Source organism: Myotis myotis, unplaced genomic scaffold, assembly GCF_014108235.1.
Source record: "Myotis myotis isolate mMyoMyo1 unplaced genomic scaffold, mMyoMyo1.p scaffold_m19_p_13, whole genome shotgun sequence".
Classification (NCBI taxonomy): domain Eukaryota; kingdom Metazoa; phylum Chordata; class Mammalia; order Chiroptera; family Vespertilionidae; genus Myotis; species Myotis myotis.
In genome coordinates this window covers 35397907-35422541 of record NW_023416317.1, presented here as the reverse complement: position 1 = coordinate 35422541, position 24635 = coordinate 35397907, and the positions used below count along the sequence as shown (strand labels likewise).

Here is a 24635-nt window from a genome sequence, read left to right as displayed (position 1 = left end):
TTCTGTGAAGATAAAATGAGATGAGGCACGGGAAAACACTTCACAGACATTTGGTTACAGTGTAAAGCAGGGGTCCTCAAACTACGGCCCGTGGGCCACATGCAAATACAAATATTATATTTGCTCCCGTTTTGTTTTTTTACTTCAAAATAAGATATGTGCAGTGTGCATAGGAATTTGTTCATAGTTTTTTTTGTAAACTATAGTCTGGCCCTCCAATGGTCTGAGGGACAGTGAACTGGCCCCCTGTTTAAAAAGTTTGAGGACCCCTGGTGTAAAGTGTTTCCACGAAAGGAGGCTAGTTATCGTTAGGGAGAGGAAGCCAGATGTTGCTACTTGATGTCATTGCCCAGACAGAGGAAAGGACACTTAGCATATTAGCCTTTTATATAGATAGACTAGAGGCCTAATGCATGAAATTCGTGCAGGGGGCTCAGCCCTTACAGCCAAGGCTTCTCTGGAAGGTCACCCAGATGGTCATTCTGCTGTTCAGTCTAATTAACATATTAGCTCTTTATTATATAGGATGATGATTTGGTGCTGAGAAATTAATATTCAAAATGTTATATTGTATTCTCATTTAGTAGTGGTGATCAATACAGTAAACTATTTAACCATAGTATTTGAGGAACTGGGTGGCCTCCAGTTAAATAAAAAGTCAATATATTTTCAAAATAAATAAGAATGCCACACAAACTCTTCTACCCTGCAGTCTATGAGCAGGTCCTACCTAGGAGGAGGATGGCCCTCTATATCCGAACCAATAGCCAAGCCAGCATGCAAGAGCCACATATAGGACTCAAAGCACTTGCTTGCTTTCTCTCTCTCTCTAATTCACATACCTGCTTTTTAATTTGCAGTTGTTCATTCCAGTTGTTCGGATTCTCAATAAACACAAACTTACTATATACTCAAATTAAATAGTAAAATTAATTTAAATTTATTTGGAAAACCCTAGGAATTAATACAATGCTATGTCTTATAGCATCTATAAAAGAAAATCACACAAAGATTAATATTATATCTAATAAAGGCAGTTGAAAAAAAAAGTTAAATGATATTATAAAGCCAAGAAGTAATACCTTCACTGGCCTTCTAAACAACAAGCCTTCTGGAATCCAGAATCCATATTAAGTGGCTCAAGGAGATGTTGTCACATTTCCATGCTACAAACGGAAGACTTTTTACAGATACTAAAGTAACTAAACTTCAAACAGTACCATAAACAAAACATTATGGGCAAATTATTTAAGAACACAGAGGCTCTTTGCCTCGCTGATTTTTCAGCCTTAGAGGCAGTGAGGGGAAAACAAATTGGGTTGGTAAGAGCATATTTTGGTGATTAAGTTTTAGGCAGATGCGATATATGTGGCACATTTATGGGTATTAGTTATTTTATATTCTGCCTGAATGAATTTTCAAATGCTTTGCTCATTCTCACACCACAGCTTCCAGAAAATGAAGTCCATATTCATAGAATCTTTGTGAAGAGGATTCCCAGGAGAGAACATTTATTCACAGATGCTCCCTGAGGGAAGCACTTCCAGGAAACCGGTGCTCAGACACCCAGACTCCAAAAAAGGTCAGTCATAAAAACTATATATTTTCTGTAAGCCAACTATACATGCCACAGAATTATACCCTGAAGGAAGGCTAAATATTACAGAGCTAAGCATACAACTTAAGTAGTCACAAAAATAGCAAAAAGAGTAAACCCAAAGAAAAGAAATAATAAGGATGAAGAAAATAATAAAGATAAAAGCAGAAATTACTGAAACAGAAAAGGAATACAGTAGAGCAATAGAGAAAATCCACAAAGCCACAAGTTGGCTTTTAAAAAAAAACAAAAAAAAAAAAAACACAAAAAAACTGTTAAACCACGGGCAAGCGTGATTAAAAAAAAGAAGAAGAAGAAAAAAAGAAAGAACAAATAAACATTTCCAATAATGAAAAGAAGGACATAATTACAGTCAGTGGATTGTCAAAAAGTGAGAGAATATGATGAAAATTATTTCAATAAATTTGAAAACTTAGGCACAACAAGCCCCAGAACCTCAACTTCAGTATTTCCTATTAAATTGTGATGTAGTCATTTAAATTCTGGCTCCAAATACGTGAGTTCAGGTTTTTGGTTCAAAGGAACAAAACTAAAACTTCAATTGTACTGTTTCCTATTAAATTGCTAACAGCTCCAAACAAGCAAATTCAGTGGGTGTTTTTTTTTATGATTTGTAAATGCTCTAAATTTAAGAAGGGTGTCCAAAAAGAAAATAATATAAAAAGAGTGTCCATATCTTTTTAAATAATTTATTCAATCCAGAGTTTTCTTATAGTATGTCTGTTTAATTTAGGGGATTAGTTCAAACAAGTTTACGTTGCTAAGTATAAAGTGACTAGAATTTAATAACTTTCTGAAACTTAACTGAATGACCCTTGTACATCTATATTTAATATTAACTTTGAGCTGCCATATATAACTGTCTTTTTCTAGGGCTATGTAAATGTGAGAACAATAAAGTCAAAGCATTATATAGTTAGAATAGATTTTAACCCCTTACTTTACAGAAAAGAAAACTTGGATTCAATGAGGTAAGGTAACTTTCCCAGGTTTTTATATTCCCTTAGTCTTTTTCCTTCAACACAGAAAATCATGCTAGTTCTACACTCTGTAGACTATAATTCTGTCCTGTTGCCTTCACTATTAAGGTATTAGGAAGCGATCGCTAAAATCCCAACTTGCATCTCTGAGCATACTATTTAGAATCATCAGCACTGCCCTTGGTGTTGAATTTCCATACATTAACTAAAAAGACTATTTCCTGCACAAAAATTTCCATTGTTTTACCATTTCTCTCCTTTCATCTTCCTGGTTTAAATGCCTTGTTAATTATAAAGTTCATGGTAACAATTTGCTCACTCTTACAATTAATCTGGCACAATCTTATAGTCTTATTTTAGCTTCTCAGATTACGGGTACAAATGAAGACTGTGCTGAACAGTCCTCCTTTGAATCTGCAGTAATACAAAAGTTATATAAAACGTCAGAGAGCAATACAAGTAAGGAGAATATTCAGGCAATCATCCACATTTTTGGTATATAATACTAAATTTTCAAATTATGAGACATTGAACGATTCACATAAGGAAACAGAAATTAGCATTATGGAATCAAAACACCAAGATGCAGTCTCCCCTTTGCATAAGTTCCCAGATGACCACCACAATGTCCCTCAGGCTACATGCTCTTCTTCAGTGTGACCTAGCTCCTCCCCCTTCCCCCCTTCCCCCTCCCCCCTCCCCCCATCAAAAAGTGGTGTCTCACTCCCCTGGCCTTGAGTCTGGGCTGCCCTATGATTCACTTGTAACTAAAAGAATGTGGCAAAGTGGCTCAGTGTGACATCTGAGGCCAGCTCCCACCTGGTTCTCTTGGGAGGCCTGCTCTGGGGGACATTCACCTACGTGAGACCATCATGTTGAAGGGCCGCACAGAGGCGCTCTGGCTACACACAGGCACTCAGCCAAAGCCAGCCTTCCCATTATCCCCATGGAAGTGCCCAACATGTGAGTGAGGAGCCATCTTGGAAGTGGATGCTCCAGCCCCAGCCCACGTCTGAGTCACCCAGCCATTCCAATCTTCCCAGTTGAGGCCCAGACCAAGGAGCAAAGACTAGCCACCCCTGATGTGTCCTGTCCAAACTGCTGACCCAAAGAACCCATGATCATAATGAAATGGTTTATTGCTCCATGCCAGTAAGTTTAAGGTCGTCTGTTATACAGTTGTAGATAACCAAAAGGTGTGTTTTGGCCAAAAAAAAACAAAACTTTACAATACTGCTGAGACTAGTTATAGGATTAATTCTGATATTTATTGGCTAGCTAGCCAGAGAGACCAGAAGACACTTCAGACCTGACCCTAACTAAAAGGAAGAGCAATCCCCTGGCATGCAGAGGATGCATGTCCTTAACAAAATGGGGCTGTATTCTATGCACATCCGGATTGTGAAGGACAGAAAAGGGCTAAGTACCAGGAAAAGGCTGGGCGAGGGAAGGAAGAGCCTTTTATAGCATAGCTATCTCATTCTCCAGTCACTGCCAGGCAACCTACTAAGGAAACTGTGAGTCTCCAAGGGGCTCATAAGACAAAGAGCACAGGCAAGGGGAGAGGAGGGAGATAAAGAACACAAGTTGTTCCTTTATTCTTTGAGGTACAAGATGACACATGGCTAATGTATGACCACAAAAGAGAGAAGAGAGCCTAAGATATAATTTATCATGCAGACTGGAACACCGATGAGGAAAAAAATCAAGTATTTCATCTATCTTTACCTTTTATCCTTCAAAATTCTGTTGGCAATATATTTATGTTTTAAATCTCTTTAAGTGATTGGTGTAAAAATAATTCCAAACATTCATCACCAAGTATTTGGATTTTTCCTTTAAGTAAAAAGATGATAGAGTTATATGAAGTACATTCATTTGGTACCACAATACCATGGACTCTTTTATAGGGATGCTATTAATTTTCTTTTAGAAATAACATATTGGATACTCTTGGTGGTAAATTATTCCTGAAGTTGTGGCAATAACAAATTCAAATACCAAGTTGCAGAACATATTTTTCATCAGAAATACTTCTGGAAGAAACTACTTCCCTCCCTCTTGACCATTTCTCCACTCTATGGACAATTTTCTTATTTACCTTCTTCAATGTTTCAGGAAAGATACCCTCAGTTGATGCAGAAATTAGTTTGCTATAGAAACCCATAAGGTTCAGCAAAACCTAGAATCCAACAAGGAATATTACATTTTCTTGATCAAAACAATTCAGAAACAACTAGTTGAAAAAGCAAAATATTTGGTTACTCATTGCTGGGGTCCAACCCCAGCAGGTCCAGGGGTCCCCAAAGGTGTGGACGGAGTCGGTGAAGAAGGAATGACATGGAGACAGCGTTCAGTTGATCAGCAGCCTAGCCAGGATTTCTAGCCAGGATCTCCAGCCAAGTTCTGGTCTGGATCTCCAGCGAAGTTCTGGTTAGGATCTCCAGCCAGGTTCTGTGTCCATGTTGTCTTGCTAGGTTCTCCAGCCAGGTTCTCCAGGTTCTCCAGCCAGGTTCTGTAGCCAAGTTCCCTCGCTAGGTTCTCCAGCCAGGTTCTGTCCAGGTTCTCCAGCCAGGTTCTCCAGGTTCTCCAGCCAGGTTCTGTAGCCAAGTTCCCTCGCTAGGTTCTCCAGCCAGGTTCTGTCCAGGTTCTCCAGCCAGGTTCAGTCACCAGGTTCTACTCAGGTTCTCTTGCCAATTTCTGTAGTCAGGTTCAGTCCAGGATCTTTTGCCATGTTCTCTCCAGCGAAGTTCTTCTGTCTGTAGGTTCTGTGTAGGTTCTGTCTTCTCAGTCCTGTCTTCTAAGTTCTGTGTTCTAAGCTCTGTATTCTAAGTTCTGAGTCTTGCTGTCTTATTACATCTGTATTTATACCAGTTGATTCAATCCTATCCATCTCTATTACAAAGGTTAGGGCGTTTCTTATCTCCATTCCAGGGAGTAAAGATTATGTAGCTTAAGCATGATTGTTCATAGTTAAAGTGATTAATTACCCACCTGGCACTAGTTAAGAGGTTTTATTCCCTCCCTAACTTCAGGGGAAAATCCCTACCTGGGGAAACAACCTTTCTCAGAGACCTTGGTTAAAACACATAGTGCCAAGAAGGTGAGCAAACATTTTAAGGACAGTATACCATATATGCCAGGTCCTTTGAAACAGCAAGGATGGACCGGCTCCCGGCAACTCATTGTCTTAAAAGATGAATAATCTTTTATTCCATAGTCCATCCTTGCTCAAATCTGCCTGCTCTCTGGTATGATAGGGTTACTGAGTCAGTGCTCCTTCTGGTCATGCTGGTGCTGTAGTATTAAAGTAGGCTACATAGAGATTATAATCTTCACAGAAATAAAACACAAAGACCTTTCACAGATAAAAATGCAAAATGCTTTTCAAGATTATAAGCATGCTTTGATTTAATTAATTAAAAATATTGGCAACCTTAGCAGACTATTTTAGATGTTCAAGACTGAGGTCTGAAGCAAGTTGGGCCTGGATTTTCTCCATGATATTTATTCCATTCCATGCTTCTAAATGTAAACCAAATGGGGCGTCCCTCTTTTTTCTCTCTAACCTTTCCTCTTCTCTCTCCCTTTCTCAGAACTGAGAGTGGTACATTTGTAGGCACAGGACAGGCATTGTCCTTTCCCCTACATCAAACCTGACTTGGCCCAAATAATGTCAAAAGAGCCTTTCTAAAAATAATCAGTTCCCATCATTCAAATGATGAATTTGAAAGGAAAAATGAAACAGCACAAACAAAATAAACCAATGAGAAGTAATTTTCTAAAGATAGGTAAAATACTACCTGAATAAAAAAATGAAAAAGTGATAAAATTAAAGGAAAAAAATATTACAGCAGCAAAGAAACATATCTACCTGTACAACCAGACAATACATATATCTAAACCACAGGGAAGTAATTTTCCATGCCATGAAAACTCATGAATTACGGAACACGGATAACTCTAACCTGAAATAAGTACTGAAAAATTTCAGCGATTCTAATAGCAAATGCATGCTGAGTTTCTCTATGTCAGGGTTTGGCTAAATATTAACATAAATATTAATATTTGTGTTAAAACGCAGAACTCACATCTATATATATAACAGGCTAAGTGACTGTCCGACTGTCTAGTAGGTATGATGCGCATTGACCAGCAGGGGGCAGACACTCAACGCAGGAACTGCCGAGCTGCGGTGACTTGGCAGCAGGGTTCTGGGGGGGATGTCGGAAAGCCGGTTTCAGCCCAATCCCTGCAGGCCAGGCTGAGGGACCCCACCTGCCTGAGGGACCCCCCCCTCACTCTGCAGATGCCCTTCGAACCACGGCACTGCCCCAGGTGTGGCCGGCCAGGGAAGGACCCTGGGAGATTGGCTCCAGGGCATGTCCGGCCCATCTTGCCCAGTCCCGCCCTGCTGGCAACCATCCATTTAATTTCCTTTCAATGTGCACAAATCCATGCACCAGGCCACTAGTTAAAAACAGAAAAGAAGCAAGGTGAGAATAAACATGAGGATTTCAATGAAGTCTTAAGCAACTTCTAGGCCTTGAGTCAAAAGCATTAACCTTATAAAGAGAAGAATGTGCACTGATGTTATGCACTATTTGGTTTATATTCATTTTCTCTTCATATTATAAAAGACTAGAGGCCCAGTACACAAAATTCATGCACGGGTAGGGTCCCTAGAGGCTGCCAGCTGCCGGCCGGGGCTTCCCTTCCCCGTGGTTGGCCAGCTGGCCCCGCCCCCTGGTCAAACTCCCAGTCGAACTTCTACTCAAGGGGACAATTTGCTTATTAGGCTTTTATTATATAGGATATGCTTTAATTGATTTATTCTAGTACTCACTAATACAGTTTTATATGCAGGTAAAATCTTTGTTCCCCTAAATTGAAAATATTATTTTACAATTTTAAGAGACATTTTATAAAGTAATCTTTAAATCTTTAAGTCATATATAATCTCTAAATCCTGTAACAATTAGACTCTCTAACAAACTGTAAATTTTTTATCATTCATTTCTACTATAGTATAATTTCAAGAAAACTAAGATTTACCAAATTCTATTAAAAAATTAAAGATACCCACATATTTTAATAGAGAAACTAGACCATCAAGGGAAAAAAAGAAACTTGAAAATTCAAATTTAATTTATCATGAAAGTACACTAATATTTTAGTAAGCTCACAATTAAATTCAACAATTTTAATAATGGGTGAACTTAAGAAATATATCTTTTGAAAACTCATCTTTCAGCCAGATAACATTAGTTTGACGAAATTAAATTATGAGTATGCTTCTCCCTAATTCCTCCCCTCGCTGTTATATACATTTCTTCATATACAAAATATACTTTATTATCCTCATGAAAATCTGATGGACTACATGAAGATCTATGTTAGAGTTACATTGTCTCTCCAGCTAGTTTTTTTACAACTCACAACTAAAACAATTTCTCTTAAGTAATGGCATACACCAAAAATTCCACATTAAACCATAAGAAAAATATAAATGTTGATGAAATACCATTGTAGTTACCAAATTAAAACATCCTATATGATAAAAGGCCAATATGCAAATAGACCAAAAGGTGGAACAACCGGAACAACCAAACAACCAAACAACTGGTCGCCATGACGTGCGCTGACCACCATTGGGCATGTGCAGAACATGGTGGGTGTCGGCCATGGTAGGATGGTGGAGCAGGTGAGCAGGGGCGCCAGACAAAGGCGGGGCACTGGTCACTGTCATCGGGGCGAGCCTATGGTGGTTACTGAAAATTCTTTGCTCCCATACGCCGTGGTCCGGCCTGGCGCTCACACCTGTTGCCGACGCCAGCCCTGCTCGCACTCACTACCAGTGCTGGAGCCACCACTTGCACCTGCTGCCAGTGCCCAGCACTGGTCCCAATCGCTTGGCACCATCAGCAGGTGCGAGCAGTGGCTGTCAGTCCTGATCACCCCTGAGGGCTTCTCTGCCTCCCCCTGCTCCTGAGGGGCAATTGGGGCAGCAGCTGCTGCTTGCACCCACTGACAGCACTGGCCCCCCTCACACCCACTGCTGGCACCAGCCCTAATCGTTCCACACCGTCAGTGGGTGCAAGCAGGGCTGGCACGGTCAGCACGTGGTGGCAGGAGTGGGGTTGACGGCCGACAGGAGACTAGGGGCTGCGGCAGGAGGGGCTGGGCAGGGGCGCGGAAGATGGGCCAAGACCTGCCCCTGTGCCTGCAGCAGCCTCGCAGCCCACAGTGCCTTTCAAGGTGCACAAATTCGTGCAATGGGCCCCTAGTTATGACAATAAATACCAAGGTTGCAGAAGATTCCTGGTGTCAGAGGAATCTGTCCAGTCATACAAGAGAGGGTATCGAAAAAAAGTATTTTTGAAAAAGAAAAACACTATGGTGGGTGCGACAGTTATGCCATAGCCTCTATATTTCAATAATCTGGAGGAAAACTCTATTATGTTTTTACAATGGGCACAAAATGTACAGGCAGATCTTTTCTACTTCCACACCATGAATCTAAGTCAGCACCTCAAGCATTCTATTCAAAATGATTATGAGCCCTGTATTGTTTTTTATGAACATGCTATTATAAAAATGACTTCATGAAAGGTAAATTACATACATATATGCAGTATATTTATGTATTTATATTCTATTAAGTGATTGGATTTAATTTCCCTTTCTCAAAGCAAAGTCACTTTACATTTCACAAAATCTTTGACTAAATTTATATGTTGTTTTTCTTTACAGCCAACTTTAAGATATTATTTCAAATAAATGTATCAGAAAGCAGGAAACCGTTAAATTATTAAATTATTTTTTCTAATTATAACATAATTCCAGCAATAATTTGACGATATGACTAAGAAAAAATTTACACCACATCCCATACTAGGCAGGGATCCTACTCTCTAAGTGAAAACATTAGCAAGCCCACAGAAAAATTTTAGAAGCTAAAGAACATATATATAACACACCCTACAATCAAAATTTCAACTAATGAGTAAGAAGTGGCCCAAAAGAAGGGCTGGGGTTGCTAACCAAAAGGAAAGGAACAACATTTCTGGAATAGGGCACAGAATAGAAAACTAGAATAAGGACTTGGCAAGAAGCAGAAAAGGATCCTGGAGAAACACCAAGGACAGATGGAGAGTGTCCTGAAAACCAAGAGGAAGCCCAGGGCACCAGCCTAAAAACAAAGGGCATCATAGAATTGCTGAGTGAAGAATTTTACACAGTAGTGTTTATAGGAGTATTAACCTGCAAACTTTCTGAAAAAGGATTTGGGAGAAGGGAGAAGAACAAGAGGAACAGAGATTAATTCCTGTGATGATCCAAGAGCCTGGTACCAGCATCAGAAACTATGGGACAAATTTGGGAGCCAATGAGAACACAGTCAGCTGGTAGGAGGCATCTTCTAACAACAGTGTGTCAAGAAGGGTTTTGTTTGCTGGGATGGTTGATTTGCTTTTGTTAGGAAGTACCTTTTTATGGACCTAATATTCATCTCACAGTCCTGAGTTATTCTGTATTTCGTATTTGATAAGCAAAGAAAGCAGAATAGCTCAGTGGAGAGCACCTGGTCTCACAGTCAGGAACCCACAAACCTATTTTTGGGTTTTGAGCAATGTTGCTCATCACCTTGTACAACCAAATCGGTCTCAGTTCCCTTCAAAGAAAAATGATCTCTTACCCTTCGAGACAACATGGAGGGACCTGGAGAATATTATGCTAAGCGAAATAAGCCTGTCAAAAGAAAGACAAATATCACATGATCTCACTTATACGTGAAATCTAATGAACTAAATAAGCTGATGAATAAAACAGAACCAGAGGCATGGAAACATGGAACAGACTGTGGAACCTCAGAGGGGAGAGGGTTGTGGGAGACATGAAGAGATTAACCAAAGAACTTATATGCATTGCCCATGGACACAGACAACAGGGTGGTGAAGGCCTGGGGTGGGCAGGAACTGGGTGGAGAGGGATACTGGGGGAAATAGAGGGGGACATCTGTAATACTCTCAACAATAAAGATTAAAAAGTAATAAAATAAAAATAAATAAGAAAAATGATAGAGCAGCTGATACAACTCATAAAGTGTAATAGGGGTGGGTGGCAAACAAAATAAAGTGCTTCGGACTAGCACTTAAATAACATATTTAAAACAAAAATAATTTAACAGTTGCACTAAACCACTGGGCAGGTTGTCTATGAGGCAAGGCATCCTTATAATAATTCTGAATGGTCTACTTCTCTCCCATTAACTATGACTTTTTTAAAAAGTATACAAATATAAAATTAAAAATAGTTAAGAATTTAGAGTCTGATGGACCTGGGTTCAAATCAGAGCTATTACTAACTCTATAATGGGGATAATACCTCCATCACATTCTGAGATTCTACATATATTCCGAAGGCACAGATTTGTTGAGAGATTAGATGTGGTATATGAGAGAAAGAGGAGTCAAGAGACCCTGAGGCCTGAGCAATTAGAAAGTGCCATGCAACTGAGACAGGGAAGGCGATGAAAAAGAAGGAGAGTTGTGTTTGAGACATGGTAAGTGGAGAGATATAGTAGGAAGTTGGATATGTGAGCCTGTAGTACAGAAGAGATATTGGGTTGGAAATATAAATTTGGGAGTGGCTGACAAAACCATGGGACAGGATGAGATCATCAAAGGAATATAGTTAGATAGAAAAGAACAGATAGAAAAGGACTGAGATCACTACAACATTGTGAGATTAAAGAGAAGAGGAGAAATCAGCAAAAGGGACTAGTGAGATAGGAGGAAAATGGGAAGAGTAGGGAGTTACAGAAACCAAGTAAAATAAGCATATCAAGACAGGGAATAACCAGCCATGCCATATGCTACTGATAGGTAAAGTAAAAAAAGGATTTGAGAACTAATAATTTAAGAACTTGGTAACCTTGACAAAAGCATCTCTAGTGAATAATAAAGATAAGAACCTAAATGGAGTGGGTTTAAGAAAAAGTAAGAGTAAGGAATTGGAGATACCGAACATATACAATTCTCCAAGTTGTTTTGCTGCATAAAGAGAGAAAGAAATTGGGCAGCAGCCAGCAGGGAAGTGGCATCAAGAGAATCTGGAAGAAATACCAGGATGTTTGATATGCTGAAGGCAGTGGTCCAGTAGAGTGAAAACCGACGCTCCAGGAGGAGGAAGAGCTGCTGTGTGAGTAAACTGAGGACTCAAGAGGAGCTGAGACTCTCACCTGAATGGAGAGACCCAGGCTAGGTCATCTTGGTAACCAGGGAAGGCAGAAGATGTGGGTGCTATGCTGGCAAATGGGTAGAGATCAGAGTGGGCCATGACCAAATAACAATAAAGGTATCGGTCAGACCAATTCTATTGTTTCTTAGGAACAGGAAGGGAAGAGCTCTTAAAGAGGAAAGAAACCATTCTAAACTTTAAATTTCCTAATTATCAAAAGAGATGGCATTTAACCTAGTAAAGGCTGTTTAAAACCAAAATAGGCAAAGTTATTTTGGACATACTGTCTTTTGCTGACAGAAATGGGGACTCCAGACTAATATTAAATCAGTTATAGAATATAAAGGAAGTTACAAAATATAAAAAAGCATATCTAAGTTGTAGTGTACCAATTTCAACCCCAGGAGGCATAAAAGTTAATATTCTTGTTCCTAATCCTCTTCACTAGTCATTGCCTGCTTAGTGAACCTTAACTCAATGATCCCAAAAGATATTTGATAGGAAAACAGTAACAGCAAGAATAAAAATAATGAAATAATAAAGTATTACATGCTTTGGTGTGCCTAATCCTGTGTTAAATGCTGTAACACACCCATTCTCGATGAAAGAACTATTATTATTATTGTTACTATTGCCTTTTCAAAGATGAGGAAGCTATAACTAGAGAAGTTATGTAACTTGCTCAACAATAAATGTCAGAGTTAGAAATGAAACCCAGGATCTTGCCATGAAGAAATGTTAAGAGTATACATTTTAAGTCATCACATCAAGAACGAAGCCCAAGAACATCAACATGGAAAACAACTGTTTAAAGATATTACACAGAAACATAGAAACAGTGATCTCTTCAATTGGCAAAATATTACTACTTTTACCCAAATTCAGCAAGTGATAACCCAAGCCCTTGTAGATACTCCTGGAACTTAGCAATAACCATGGTCTGCCCTTTTGGATGTTATCATATACTAATACTACTTTTATAATAAAAGGAAAAATACAAAGAAGGCTAAAACAAATTTTGTTCCAAATATCTAGATAATTTAGGTTCCACAATGCTTATCACACATTACCATAATTTTCCAATTTAGAAATTATTAGAAAATGAATGTTAAGTTGATACACTATATATAGGGTGTCCGAAAAAATGTATACACTTTGAATAATTATAAAGGCAGTGTTTATTAAAATACATTTCATTTTCAAAATTGAGCTATCAGCTGTTAAAGTGTATATACATGTTTGAGACACCCGGTATTTCCAGGTTTTGCTACCATCATATTTTTACTAATTTCATCATCATCTGAAAAAACAAGCTATTTTTATGCTCAGCATAAAAAAAATGTATAAGAAGCCATAACCTGGGATACATTTTAATCCCCAGTATCTCTTCCCTGAGGCTGCCTGCCTCCAGGAAAGCCAATGTTTATCATTCCACCAAACATGCCGTGCTATACTATTCACCAATCTTTCCTCCCTCTGCCTCGAAGTTCTCCTCCACCAAGTAGTAGATGCCGCTGGTGCCCTGCCCCACTGGTGCCTTGCTCTGAGTGTTAGCTGCTAATAGCTCTCAGCTAATCCTGAAATGTTATGTCTCCTGCCCCCAGACAATGATTGACTGACAAGAGGGATGATAAAAAGAGATGTAAGAGACACATCAACCAATTACAATATGTGGGATCTGTTCTGGACCCTGAATGAAACAAACTTTATACTTTTAAAGACAACTGGATATCTGAACACTAACTGGATATTTGATATTAAGGAATTATTGTTAATTCTAAGGTATAATAAAGATATTGTGGCTTGTATAAATATACTTATGAATAATATGGTATCAAGTGTTTGTTTTAAAATAATGCAAGATGAGAATAAGTAAAGAGGAAACAAGACTGGCCCTAGCGCGGTGACTGAGTTGGTTGGAGTGTCGTGCATACATCGAAAGGTTGCAGGTTCAATCCCCATCATGAGAGGCAACTGATGAATATCTCTCTCTCTCTTTCTCTATCTATATCTCTCTCTCTCTCCCTCCCCTCCATACCCCATTCCTCTATCTAAAAAAGAAAAATCAACAGAAATAGAAACATATCCTTAGGGGAGGATTTTTTAAAAAAGAAAAAGATTAGCCATGAGCTGAGCTGTTAACTGTTGAAGGTGGACAATGGGTACATACGGGTTCACTATATCATTCTCCGTAACAGAGAGAACCCACAAAAGGGAGAGAGGAAATTAAAATATACAACAGGAATCACAACCTGATAGTGACAAATCAGCCCACAAAATTAAGTGTTCACTTATATTTGCTTAAACATTATTTGGAATAAAAACTAGAAGAGACATGGTTAAAATAAAAAAATGTAGTGATAACCCATTAAATGTGTTTTGAAATAAATGGAATTGAAATAGATTAAGTGAATTGATACTCGTTTTTTTCATGCAGTCATTATGAAAATAGGTAAAGAAATTGAAGGGCATGGCACCGCAAATGTTAAGTTCGGACTCCTGCTGTTCTATGCCAGTACAAAAGCAGTCACTAACACTTATTGACAGCCGTGCTTTATATGTACGACCTTACAGTAACCCAATGAAGTCGATCCTATTATTATACCTATTTTAGAGAGGAGGAAACTAAGGCTAGTAGATGACCCAGACTGGATTCTCACCCAAGCCAGCTCACTCCAAAGCCTAAGCAATAAGCAACTCCTTCCAAAGCAGGGCTCTGTGGAATTGGCGGCATCAATGACCTAATGCAACAACATTTGGGTTAAAGGTTCCAAATGTGGTACATGCTTCAAGCATCGGACTGGAACCACTAGGCTGCCTGTCTGGTAGTCAGAGAAGTCATAGTGCTCCATTAAGTTGTACATGCTCTTAAAAAACAAACTGTGCACTTCTCCAGGATGCTCGTGATCCATGACAACAATGACAGGCTTCTCTAGTTAATATTCAGTCTTACGAAGGTAAGCCTTTCCTAGGTGAAAAGCCTATGCAAGAACTAAATTCATAATCTAGGCCTTTTTAACCAAGTAAGTAGCCATCTTTTCAGACTATCGTGAAACACACACACACACACACACACACACACACACACACACATCAACAACAGGAAAACTTAAAATTATAAACTGACAAATTTTGAAAGTATAATCATTAGTAAAACCAAAATTTCAAAATTTCCTTTCATGGCATAGAGCTTGGATAAAATATATAAATAGAAAGGAGAATGAACCAGACACTAAACTAATTGGTCAAACTCATTTTCAGATAACAGCATGTGCAAATAATTCATCTGAGTTGCCAAAGAAAGGAAGCAGGACTCAGAAGTTAAAAGGATGATCTCTTCCTTCAACTCAGCAACAGGGGGAAAAAACACCCTCCAAGTCACCATCAGCTTTCCCCTGGCCTGCAACCACACGGCTGTGTTTTAGACGGGGAGGAGCAGAGTAAATAAACACAGTTTCTATTTTTAACATGCTTTTCCTGGCCACTCTGAAATTTCCAAGTCACAAAATTATTGCCTGTTATCTTTTAAAGTAGATTTTTATTCAAAGAATGTAGAGAAAACTAAGATTCAGGAGAAAACATAGAAGTTCCTATCTGAAACTAATTTAGTTTAGAAAACAAATTATATAGAAAGTATTGTATATTCACAAAATAAGCTAGAAAGAATGCTTAAAAATATTCCCCATTTGCATATACTCAAAATAGTAAATCCTCTCAAACTCTGTAGAATACCAATTACTGATGTTAACATAGTAAAATTTTAATTTTAAAAATTCAAACTTTGCCGAAACCGGTTTGGCTCAGTGGATAGAGCGTCGGCCTGCGGACTGAGAGGTCCCAGGTTCGATTCCGGTCAGGGGCATGTACCTGGGTTGCGGGCACATCCCCAGTGGGAGATGTGCAGGAGGCAGCTGATCGATGATTCTCTCTCATCGATGTTTCTAACTCTCTATCTCTCTCCCTTCCTCTCTGTAAAAAATCAATAAAATATATTTTAAAAAAAAAACTCAAACTTTATTAAAATTTTGAAAATTAATTTATTGGCAAAAATTAACAATACAATAAATATTAACTGAAGGTACAAGTTACATATTAACTGATGAAAAATTCTCTCCAAAATTTAAATTCACAGTATGCTCAGTGACTTCTCTCAACTTTACTAAGAATAATAGATTGGAAGTAAAAATAACATATTAATTTGTATATTCCACTTCTTACGCATACATTTAAGAAAGAAAATCAGGGATAGTCTGCATACATCAAGGCCAACTTATCCATTGGACACTAGGCACACAATGCTAGGCCCACAATATTTTTAGGGGCCCACAAAATTTCTTTTCAAATCAGAAGGAAAAAAGGAACCTTTAGGTTGAATAAAATGTTTTAATTTGTAATATTAGATTTGTCCTTACACTAATACTGTTGTAAAATTTAATGTTTTATTTAAATAGAGGAAGAAAGCCGCAAGGAGAAAAGGCCCATAAAAGTCAAAATGCAGGTCTGCGACATTAAGTCCTGCCTGTCCCGGAAGCCTCTGTAGGTGGATCTGGATTGTGTTCCTCAAAGCAGATGATGGTTAGTGGTACCCTGGCGGGACGTGGAGAGTGACAGGCAGCTGTCAGCAATTACTCCTCCATTTGCAAGGTTCCCTCCCCTCTCAGTTTCCTCCCTCCAGTCTCCCCCAGAGATGGGGGCACAGCATCGACATTCTGAGGAGGCTTAAATAATAAGCTAGAGCTATTGCTACAGCACAGTCTTGCTCTGAATAAATGATTGGTTGTTTTTTCAATTTCCGATGTCATTGGAAATCTGAAGAAAACTTCTCAGAAGCATATGCACATACCCACAAAATTGTGCACACAATTAATGTCATCACTGGAAATTCACTTCCTTCACATAGATTTTTCAATTTTGTAAATGATACTTCCCAAATTCATTTCAAACACAAAAATTAACTGGCTGCTTCTGAAAAAAAAATTGAAATAAATCTAAACAGTGCAGGTAAAACAGAAGGATACCATATACTAAAAGAAAATTTCAATTAGAAGGCAGTTACTTTACTTTGATACAGAAGTTAAAATTGGGTCCTGGTGTATGACAGTCGATCAACTTCGACTTCCAGTTTTTGTTTTGATAAAAGGCGAGTGGTGCCAAGTAGAATCACAGCCCTCTTTGCCAGCGGCTAGGACGGGCTGTGTGAAGAAGTGTACCAGTCCCCTAAACCTCTTCCAGTCCCATTCACTGTCTGTCACTCCCTTGTGCCCCCCCTCCCCCCCCCCCCCCCGCCTCCCGCCCCCAGGGCCTTCTGTAGCAAGGATAGCACCACTGGTGCTGTGTGTGTCACGGAGAGGATTCAGTCTGCATTCAATGTAGAGTTGTCAGGATGAAGATAACCTTCAGTAGTTTTCCCTGGAGTCTACAAGCTTCTGCCTGCAAAGAGGCTGCCACGGCTGTGTCACTGCCTCTGCCCAGAAGATGTACTTGGTTATCTGCTTCCAGGCAGTGCTTCCAGGGGGGCATCTGGGCAAAAGCACTCCTGGTTTTTCAGCAGCATCCATCAGGGTGATGGCAAAGCCTTGAACTATAAGATGGACCTCACTCAAAGGGCCAGATCATCACCAAGTAAGTCATCCCATCAGGAAACTCCTCTTGGTTCAAACGGGGTTTTCCCTTTCTTAAAACACACCAACACTTCTCACACACAGTCTTCTCACATCTGTCCTCAATGTTAACCATATGAAATCCATAGTCTGCTCTTTTATTTATTTTTTTGGCAAATCTCTTTCAATGGTTAAGGAGTGAAAGTCATGGCCATGGTTCTTACCAAACTGTCCAATGTCTTTGAGGATTACTGGCTGGCAGCCTTGACAAAACTGAACAGGGACACAGAAAGGGCCATGTTCTCAGGACACATGGGACTTCTAGCACCTCGGCAGTGAAGCCAGATTAGCTGCCCCCATCCAGAAGAAGGGATCGGAGTTTTCTTCCCCTCACAGTTCTGTGTTTCAAAGAGAGCAGTGGCCACTCCACTTTGCAAAAAGAGATCACAAAAGATGAAGTCTCTGAAAATGCATACACAACAGATGAAAACCATCGGGTGGTTGTGATGAATTTCAACAGCTCACCCAGGTGCAGGCTAAAAGGACTTATCCTGCCAAAACGTGCTTTAAAATATTAGAAGAAGTGTCAGCAAGCTTGAGTGTGCAATGCCATGTTAAATAAACGCCTTCAACTCTTTCCTTCTACACTCAGCCACAGAACCAACCTGACCGCGTGCCAGAAATAAAGCGTCCCCGGGTCTCTGGCATCTCCCACCTGGACGTATGATACACAGCCTGACACGTCACAGCTCTGGCCTTGCACACAGCTTGAGAACTCGCTACTGGGCAGACCAGAACGCTACTGAGTCTACGCTTTCATTGGCAAGGACTTTGCTGTCCAAGCATATAGGGGTTTTGTGTCTCACCACATTCAGTGACAAAAGTAAAATGAAAGGGCTGGAGCTCCAATGTACTTTGCTGCCTTTAGCATTTTCCAATATAGGAAGAGCTGGCTGTCCGTGACCATGGGACACAACGGGCCTGCTTTAGCGCCTGTCAAAGGGGAACTAAATTAATTCCGTAACATGAAGGTCGCTCCAAAAGTGACTTCCATACCATGCATGCTATCACTCCATCACACCTGATACTCACCTTTAGCAAGACGGCTAAGGAATATACTTGGCATAAAAAATAATTTTTTTCACAGAAATATTCCAAAACAACAGGAAAGAAATCAATGAGGAAAATATTATAAACCACAGATCCCAGAGTAAGAACTACTGTCCTAGTCTAAAAGCTGATTAGACTTCAAACTGAAAGCTTAGAAGAAAACAAATTCTTCATGTAGATATTACCCTTTTTCAAAATGTTTAAAAATTATCCCTCTCTGGCTCACAAATGTGGCTTTCCCTAACATTTTCCCTATAAGAAGCAAATGTTTTTCAGCCAGGTACCAATTAAATTTTGCTTTGCAATTTTAAGTGAACCAATGCATGGCAATTCATAAGAGACTCTGAAACATTAGTGGAGGTTGAGGAGAGAGACATATGAATACCTCCTTACTTGTACAATTCCCTCTAAACCACTATACTTAAAGAGTTAAATCATTTTAATTCAAGTCAGCCCATGCTCTTGCTATAGAAATCATGTACTTACCTAATTTTAATAGCAACCTATACCAGAACTGACCTCTTTAAAAAAAAAAAAAAGTGCAAACATTTTTCTAATGAAAGAAGAGCTTGCAATAATTTCCTAAGCTTCCCAACTCCTTTAAAAGAAATACTCTCTCTTTCAGTCCAACTGATTCTTTGACCGGAAAGAAAGCAGAATGGATGGTGCCATGTGCCAAGCTAAATAGCTCCAGAAAAGGACCAGATGGAGGGTGGGAGCCGGATAAGAAGGGGAAGGTTGGATTTGAACACACTGCAGTGGAATGTGCAGTGATATGCTAGAGGAATGCTGAGTAGACAGCTGTCTCTTGGACTCAGAGGGCAAATCTGAGCTGGAGACATCCATTTAAGACTCATCAGTGAATGCCTAGTTAACTGCAGCTATGGCTCTGGAAAAGCTGCCCAAGGTCAGGCCTGGAATAAGGGAAGGAGGCTTACTAACTCTCTGGCACGGTGAGCCCTGATGACCTTTGTGGTGGGAGAAGGTGGAGGAGAAAATATAAGGAAAGGAAATGGAGCAGATCACTGCCGCTCTCAAGATACGGCTGAAGAGAGAGCTGAAGAGGAAGGACGAAAGGTTACTGCTATCTTTCTTGTTTTTTAAGAACCCGAGCATGCTTATATGATGATGGGAGAGACATATGCACAGAAGTAGCAGTTAAAGATACAGGAGGGCGAGGATGGGATCTGAAGCACAGGGACAGTGGACTGGTTGACATATCTCAAGGCAAAGGCTGAGGTTTCTCTAAGAAGCAGGAGATAGCCCGGCTGGCATAGCTCAGTGGTTGAGCATCTACCTATGAACCAGGAGGTCAAGGTTCCATTCCTGGTCAGGGCACATGCCCGGGTTATGGGCTTAATCCCCAGTGTGGGGCATGCAGGAGGCAGCCAATCAATGATTCTCTCTCATCATTGATTTTTCTATCTCTCTCTCCCTCTCCCTTCCTCTCTGAAATCAATAAGAATATATTTAAAAAAAAAAAAAACAGAAGCAAGAGATAAAAACATATGCTAAGAATGGTGAGAGGAAGTGACAGGATGCACGTCCACAGATTTCCAGAGTCAGGGATGCAGACTTGACCAGAGAGTGGAGTCTCTCTCTCTGCAAAGCTCCCTGGCTCAGAGGAGGAGTCTGTGACCCTGTGCTCAGCAGCCCCAGCTTCACCCTGAGCCTCACGGCCACGGTGAAAGGACTGCCCCAGCACAGCTGGCTGACGCAGCCCCCACATTCTGAAGGGTCCTTAGTCATCCGGAGCAGCACCCTGCAAGCAACAGGCGGCCCCAGAACGGCAGGCAGCAATACTGTTGCTTTCTTGGAATGACAAATATGTCTGACTTGCTAAATAAATTTAGTGCAAAAATACAATTTTTCTAAACTTCAAGGACATGCAGATGGTCTGCCTTATCAGGGTAAGCAGCAAAGCAGTTAATTTTCCTAAGTAATAGTCGACCAGAGGCGAATGTTCAAGGCATTAAACATCAGCTCCTTTCACAGCAGAAAAACAATTCTTGGGTTTCTCAACTAGCTAAACACTAAACACTTCACCACCTCAAACGAGTACTGCCCTAAGATTACCCTTTGATGATGCTGGGTTTCTATTTTTGTGTCTCGTTAATTAAGTGGGTGAAGAATGAAGTGCCACCGTCCCAATTTACACGTATAAAATGTGTGAAGATACCTGAGGAGCAGGGAGAGTGACAGGAGACCTGGGTCCAGAGCTCCACCTTGCTAATGTTTTGTGTGACCGTATGTAATTTTGTACACGTGGCCCTCAACCTTTTCACCTATAAAATGGGGCCACCGATGTTGTCTACAGCACAAAATAGCTGTGAGATTAAACTGAGTTGTTAAAAGTCCCTGGTAGAGATTAAAGAACTATGTAAATATGATGCATGATTAGCATACAAAGAAACTTTTTTTGGTTATGAGTATTGTTACCACCATCTTATGTTTTCATTACACCTTGGTTTAGGAGTTTTAAACTGCTTTTGAAACATGAGGATCATTATCCTAATAAAATGAGTAGATCAACATATAGCTTTATTTCAATTGACAGAGAATACCGTAAGCTATAAAGAGTTTAATCAATATTCTTACAAGTCAAAATACAAGCTAGATATAAAGTTCAGATCTGTCTTCCACTGAATATTCTATGGGGGGAAAAAAATGATTTCATGAAATGTTACCCTTTTCAAGTCACTGAAAAAATATTAAGACTACACAAATAACGATATGTACATTATTATTTTCTTAAGAGACTTCCTGAATTCTTCTCTGAATTTTTACCTTGGTCCAGGAGAAAATGAAGGTTATCTGCTTTAATACCAAAGTACGCCTAACAGAACCTTTCAAGGTGCTGAGAGTAAGACCTCGGTGGCTCTATCCTAGCGGTAGCTAAAACAATCATGCCAACCGACCAGCTCACAATGCTGAGAAACAATAAAAACTGTGGGCTGGGGGAGAACGTGCAGGGCCCGGGTTCAGCATTTCAATTAGAAATGGTAAGCATATCAAAGCCGGAGGGTACCGAATAAAAATATGAAACCAAAGCATGATATTCAAATAAGGTGGAGCAGGGAGTACTGAAAACAACATTTTCAATTATGAATGCTAAAAGAAGGGGAAAGTATTAAATGTGACCTTTAAAATAAGACCGTTTTTTGTTAGGGTTCTTTGGAGAAGACAGGGAGTAATTTAACAGATTTATGAGCAACCTTGTAGGAACAGCACAGATCTTTCTCATGTAAAGAATCAAATCAACAGTAAAATAGCAGAAACTGAATCATTTAGACAAACAGGTCAGCCCAAGATCTATGTAAGTTTCACTTACCATATCGGTTATGCAAAAAGTACTCACCCCTATGCCCAAGAGATATAAGAAATATGGCAGACAAGCATTCATGTACTTCTTACATCAAAAAGAGGAGAAAGCAGTGACCTCTCAAAATTTAACATTTCCATCAAGCAGAGGCACAAACCCTAAATCAGAACCCAAAACTCTTGACTTGCAGCTTCCGGTCTCCACAGGCCAGCTCCCTGACCACTGGAACTGGAGTCCACATCTCGGGTTTGAACCACTGCAGAGAAACTCCAGGAAGTCGGCCTCGCTGCCTACTCGGGACTTTTTTGTTATTGGTTTTAAACATGGCCCCACTAATCTGCTCTGTTCAGATACAGCAGAAAAGCCTAAGGCTAGATTAACAGTCCTCTCTACATAGGAAATCGGCCCTCCGTGAATGTAGTGCTCGACTTACCCCTCACTCTTGAGATGTTCCATTCTGTTCGGTTCTCACATCCATATGCCAGGCTGACTTTTGTGTGCTGTTGTTTGCACAGTGGCAACAGCTCCATGGCATGTCTTGGGGCCAAGCTTCCGCTAAAGTGAATTTGCCACTGGAATTGTGTTATGGAAGGCATCACCTCAACAGCAAGAGATGCAGAGTACTCCAAAGCAACTGTACCTTTCCTTACACCTCTGCTCTCCTCTCCACCACCTTTAAAGCACAGCCTCCTAATCAGTGTGCCCCAGTGGATTACAAACTGGCCAGGATACTGATCCCCGCAACCTCACACCTTCCATCCCTGCCCTCGCCATAGGTGAGGACTCTAGGCACAAGCAATCTCTTCCATGTCAGCTGTATTATGTCATTTTCTGCCTGTAGCTTGATGTGGGAAGTGTTGAAAGAGCTCTTTTGCGGCATAATTTATGGGTCAAATGGCCCCTGGTGTTCCTAGGAATGGCAGGCCTGAGAGTTGCCAAATTCTATCTGGGAACAGGTGCTTTTTCATGCCCTGTTACTGTGGTGACATCTCCTAAGCCACCTTCCTCCTTGTTTCACCTTGCAACCAGGAATGAGGAGACTAGCTGTATAAATGCGCTGAGATCAGGACACTGCCACAGAGAGGACACTGCCCATCTACTTCTAAGCAAGGTGCCCATGGCACACTGTGTGTCCTATTTCTACCACTTTGTTTAACTTTCTTGCTGCTAGACCCCTCAGAGGAGGATTCATCAGTGGCAGCTACTACCTAGGACAAGGGCTATTTACCTATTTAAAAATATTTTTCAACAATACTTTCTTCCCTAACAAAGATGGGTAAGAAGATCTGGTTAATTATGCCATGGAAAAGGAAACCTCTCTGATTCTTTCCTTGGTCCATATCACTAAGTACTAAATTTTCACAAAATGATGCAGAATTTCTCCCCTACAGAATATTAAAATTCATTTCCACCATGCCTCACAATGATAAATCAATTAATTAAACTACCTATTAAGATTATGTATTAACATATGGGTCCCAATAAGATTAAGAACACTTCCTGCTGATAAAATGTGGGTACTCCTTCAGTCTCTAGAGACCAGAGTCTCCAAAGATGCAGCCTGCCCAGCAGACCATGTCCCTTCGTTGGCACCGACCTAGAATAAATGGACAAGCTTCTCTGCTCGAAGAACACCCCCCCCCACCACCATGTTAATTTGAAAGAGGGGAAAAAAAATGACCTGAAAGAATAAATGTGAACATTGATGATCTGGTAACAGAGCAACCAAGTTGAGGAGAAAAGAGTACACACCAAGTATCTAAGACTAGAAATAAGCAGCACTGATATTTTCATGGCATTGCTTTGCAGCCAATAAAATACTTTTATAGATGCTTTGGGAATTCAATGGTCATTCCTCCTGACCGCAAAGGTCTGTGTGGCAAGAGGAAAATGCTGTACAGCATTCAGAAAGTAGACATTCACTCACCCAAAGGTCATGGCATACCAACCCAGACTGTCAGCCCACCAAAGAGTGGTGCACTGATACGTCATGAGTTGGTCCTCTTCCTCCGAGCATAGATTACTTGTACAAATAGATGTGTGTCTGGCAAGTGTCGATTTATAATCTTCTATGAGTAAATAGCATTTCTGCTACATGCTGCCACCTGAGCACAGATGAGGTGGTTAAAAGAAATGTGGGGACTCGATTCAGCGAAAGTGTGCTCATGCCTCAGTAAAATTAGTTCTTTCTAAAATATACTCCTCCTGGGAAAGTTCTCCCTCCAGGATGTATAATGTGAGGGGTAGACAGATGTCTTTTCTCTATCAGGGATGGCAAAGAGCCTAGAGATGGACCAGGAGATAGTGACTGCACAGTGATAATTAATCTAGGTAGATTAAGGCTCAGGATTACCAACCCAGGGCCTTTTTGATAACTGGCACGACATATTCCTTTACCTGGATCAAAAACACATTCTTATGATACAATGATTAATACACAGGGCAGACCATCATTTTCACATATAAAATCTGTTTCTCCAAATATGACTGTGACATTTTCCCTCTCCATCAGTATTTTCTATCCCCTTAGAAAAAGGTAACTCAGCTACACCTTGAAGGAAAAGTCCCACTGAGGCACCTAAAGGTTTAAACCCAACCCCCTGCACCTCCCCATCAGCCACAGGATCACCAACTGTCACGTGCAGGATTCTAAAACTGCTTGTTCCATGTTATTTAACAGAGCTGAAGGGGCAGTCAAAGATCCACCATGAGAGAAAGGCTTCATAGCTGTTATTGATCCTGGCTACACTTTAAACTCTGAGGGT

The 24635-nt window shown here is 40.2% G+C and overlaps 1 protein-coding gene across 9 annotated transcripts in view; it reads right to left on the bottom strand.

The window, feature by feature from the left end:
• PLCL2 (phospholipase C like 2) overlaps nt 1-24635 on the bottom strand; it is a 173365-nt gene that overhangs the window by 136750 nt on the left and 11980 nt on the right. The window lies entirely within an intron of this gene.